The sequence below is a fragment of the Alligator sinensis genome, unplaced genomic scaffold (genome assembly GCF_000455745.1).
Source record: "Alligator sinensis unplaced genomic scaffold, ASM45574v1 scaffold475_1, whole genome shotgun sequence".
NCBI classification, from domain to species: Eukaryota; Metazoa; Chordata; order Crocodylia; family Alligatoridae; genus Alligator; species Alligator sinensis.
Genome location: NW_005842803.1, coordinates 89,692 through 93,935, shown reverse-complemented (window position 1 = coordinate 93,935; position 4,244 = coordinate 89,692).

Below are 4,244 nucleotides of genomic sequence, written 5' to 3'. Positions count from 1 at the left end.
GTCTATAGTAAACTCCCACCGTTAGGTCCCTTTCCCCTCTTTTGCCTTGAACCCTAACCCAAAGCACTTCAGAGTGCTTCTCCCCTGACTCTTTACTAATTAGCGAGGATGTGTATTCCTCCTTGATATAGAGTGCCGCTCCCCACCCCTCTCTTTCCTAACCTGTCCCTCCTGTACAGCCTATAGCCCTTGACATTCACCGCCCAATCGTGCTTGGAGTCCCACCATGTTTCCGTAATCCCCACAATGTCCGGGCTGGTGTCAGCCAGCAGGAGGGCGAGTTCCTCCTGCTTGTTCCCCATGCTACGGGCATTAGTGTAGAGGCATTTCAGGCCTCCAGTAGATGTGTATACTGACCCCCTAGTCCCAGCATTCCCCTGGTCCCCATCTCTTACCTGTTTATCTGCTATGCTTGTCGGTCTGGGCTGGGCTGTAGTTGTGGGCGCCGTTTGGTCTGGTAGTCTGATGTATCCTCCGCCCTCATCTTCCCCTTCCCCCGAGGAGCCTAGTTTAAAGCCCGCCAGAGTAGGTCCGCCAACCTAAAAGAGAACACATGCTTACCTTTAGGGGAAAGGTGGAGCCCATCCCATCCTAGCATGTCTCTCGTCGTGATGTGGTGGTCGTGATCAAGGAAGCCGAAACCCTCCTCGAAACACCATTCCCATAGTCGCCAGTTGGTCTCCGTGATGCATGATTCGTGCCGTCTGCCCCGTCCACTCACTGGAAGGATGGAAGAGAAGACCACCTGTGTGCCCATCTCCCTCAGCACGCCCCCCAGAGCATGGTAGTCCTCCATCAGGCGATCGGGGCTCCTCCTGGCCGCATCATTAGTGCCCACATGGACTAGGACCATGGGGTAATAATCAGTGGGCTGGATTACAGTTTGGAGCATCCTTTTTACATCCTGAATCCTCGCTCTGGGTAGACAGTATACTTCACGTGCCAAGGGGTCCTGGTGACAGATGGGGCCCTCCGTACCTCTCAGGATGGAGTCACCAATGACGATCACGCAACGCTTTCTCCTCCTGATCGGCTTTTCTCCGTCAGCTGGGATGGGGCTCGGGGGGGGGGGGGTCTCTGTCAGCTGGCACAGGACTCAGTGAGCGTGGAGTCCCTTCTTCCCCAGTTCTTTCCTCCCTTTCCTCCTCCTCGTGGGCTGCCAGGGCCGCGTACCTGTTCTCCAGCCATACTGGAGGAACTGGTGGTGCCTCTTTTCGAGCAGCCCTGGCATGGGTGGTGACCGTCTGCCATCCTTTAATCAAAGGAAACCGGGATCCCTGCTCATAACAGGCTGCACAATTTACACACACATACAGAAGTATTCCCTGCACTTCAGGGCATTGGAACATGTGACATAAGAAGTCAGGCCCTAACTGCTACCCTGCTGCCAAGTTTCTGGGCTCATGGAGAGCCTGGTAGGCCAGGTACTGTGGTGGCGTTTATTGAGCCAAATTTAGATAATGGGTGGGGTGAATGGAAATGAAATGATCATTCAGAGCAATTTGGTCTGAAATCTATTCATAGAACATTTTATACCAGCACCAAATAAGCCCCCCACTGGGGAAGACCTTGACAGAGAAGCATGGATCAAGCTGAGCAGACTGAGATCTGGATATAATGCTTCAAAACAAGAGTGTACAGACCCCTGTGTGAATATGTTGTCCAGCAAACAGCCCAGCACTTAATTGAATTTGCAATTTTTTATAAATGTCCATATGGAGTACATGCAATCCACGCACTGAACAATAAACCAGACAGTAGTTCATAGCTGGCTGGAGGGATCAAGGAGGTGGGAAAGCCTGGAAACAGGGGCTTCACTGCCTCAGGTTACTGACAGCCCAGGGCCTGGGGCTGACCTGACACTCAAGAAGACCACATGAGCTCTGGCCAAGGCTAGAGTGCTGCCCTAGGAGTGGGTGGGGGGTGGGGGGGAGTGAGCAGGGTGCTGTAAAGCACCGTTGCCAGAAGAATGCAATCTACCATGAGGCATGATGGGATCTGGTACAGATGTTTGTTACAGTGTTTTAACTTACAGCACTGAAGTCTGATACCAGCAGGAACTGCCATTTTTATAGCACTTTAGGTACCCTGTCTGTTCCGTTATGGCTGTAAAGCACTTTTTGGGTGCTTACCATATGATAAGTATAACTTCTGTACCTGGCCTCCATTGTCTGATTTATTTCTTATCAGGAAAGAAATAAAGAGTAAAAGGAAAACAAAACAAAACAGTGCCTTTATTTATTTCAGTAATTACAAATTCTGGTGTCAAGCAACTAGTGTACCTGTGGTACCCAGCAGCAAGTGAACACAGACAGAACTTTGTTTTCTAATCTGATTAAAAAGAACTATAGTATGATACTTTCATGGAGGGCTAGAAATTGAGCAAGTGCTTATGTTTCCCCTTTGAATGCAAACCATTTAGGCTGTACTGACCACCTTTCCAATTTTCTAATCCCTACAATTTTTGCAGTCTGACATGCTTAGAGGAATTCAGCCAACATACTGATGTTTCATCTTTCATACCATTGTAAGGTCTTTATTTCGGGCAATTCTCTTTTGAAATATCGGTACTACAAAGTAACATGGTGAAAGTGAATGGATGTGGGAATTGTATATGTGATTCTAGTAAGAAATAGTATAAACACATTATGACATATATGATGAATTCAAACTTTCAAAAACAATTAGTGGCAATATGAGCAGTTGCATCATGTTTTAGAAAATCATTTTGGACCAGAAGCAAATGCTCTATATATTTGCTCCTTATTACACACACATGTATATAAATTACATACACACACACGCATGTAGGTATGTATGTATATATGTCTGTGCCACCGCTTATGAATATGCAGTAATGAAGATCTGATACAGATTATGTCAAATTCGAGTAGAATCAAGATTTATATATCCAGATGGGAAAATATGAGTGGAAATCACCAGTTCTGAGACCATATACATTTGATCTTACACTTCATCTTATGCAACAAAAGATCTTTTTTCCCCCTTTTTTCCCTTCACTTGGTTCCCTCTAAACTTAATCAAATATACTCCTGGTAGATCCATGTTACAGATAAAATGCTTGCAGACAGTGTTTGGACAAATGCTTTGGTCATGCCCTGTTATCAATTATTTTGGGAAATAAATTGTAACAAGAGCAAGTATGGTTTTGTAGACAGCACTGATACCTTTGCAAAATATATGTATTCTTGGGTTTATGCCTAAGGAGTTCAAATTGAGTTCTTCCCAGATTACATGCCACTAAAATGATCCACTGTAAGAAGGTTATCTTGCATGTATTATTGGATTGGAAAAGTAAGAAAAGCTGTTGAAACCTGCTGTAATGAAGTGGCACAACTAGCAATTATGTAAAGAATCATATTTGCAGGCATAATATCTTTCAAAAGTTTTAATTCAATTTGGAAAAAAAAAAGACCAGTTTTAGTGGGTTATTAACAGGGATCCTGGTTTTCTGTGATAAAAAATACACAATTTTTTAATTTAAAAAGTAACCCAAAATCCACATTTTTCTACGATCAAAATGAAACACCACACACACATATATATTGCATATATAACAATATATATTTCATAGTGATATATGCAACTGATACATATGCAGTTACAATTTTTATGTTGCAATACAGTCGAGTACAAAGAAAAAATAATTATAGTAGACAGCAGTACATGAAGAATAAACTTATTTGTTTTGTTATATTACATAAATGCCATCTAACTCTAATGAACATAATATTGGCAGATTTACTGTAGGTTTCTCTCTCTTTTCCCTCCCCGCCCCATCCCCAAACCTTGCCTGGAGGGTCTGAATGTCCAAGCAAGTAAGTTTTTCCAGCTGTGAATTAGGAATATTGCCATCTCTTTATGAGTTTTGGATCTCATTAGAGATCATGATACTCCTGAGAAATACATTTCACAAACAATCTAAACAATGCCTTTTCAACCTTGATTGCAGTGTTATTTTTATTCCCAGACTAATGTCTGTGCACTGAGATCGATTAAGAATATGCAAGGAAAAAATAGTCTTGTTCAACAAATTGTTTCTAAATTATATTGTGAATAAAATAATGATGAGTACTACCTCTTTTGTTTTTGTTTGCCAAATTAAAATTGAAACCTGTCTTGCATTAACCCCTACTGATAGTTTCTTATCTAAGAATGAAAGACTATTTTTTAAGGAATTTAAATATTTTCTGATAAACGTTCATGTAGGGGGCTGGCATAAT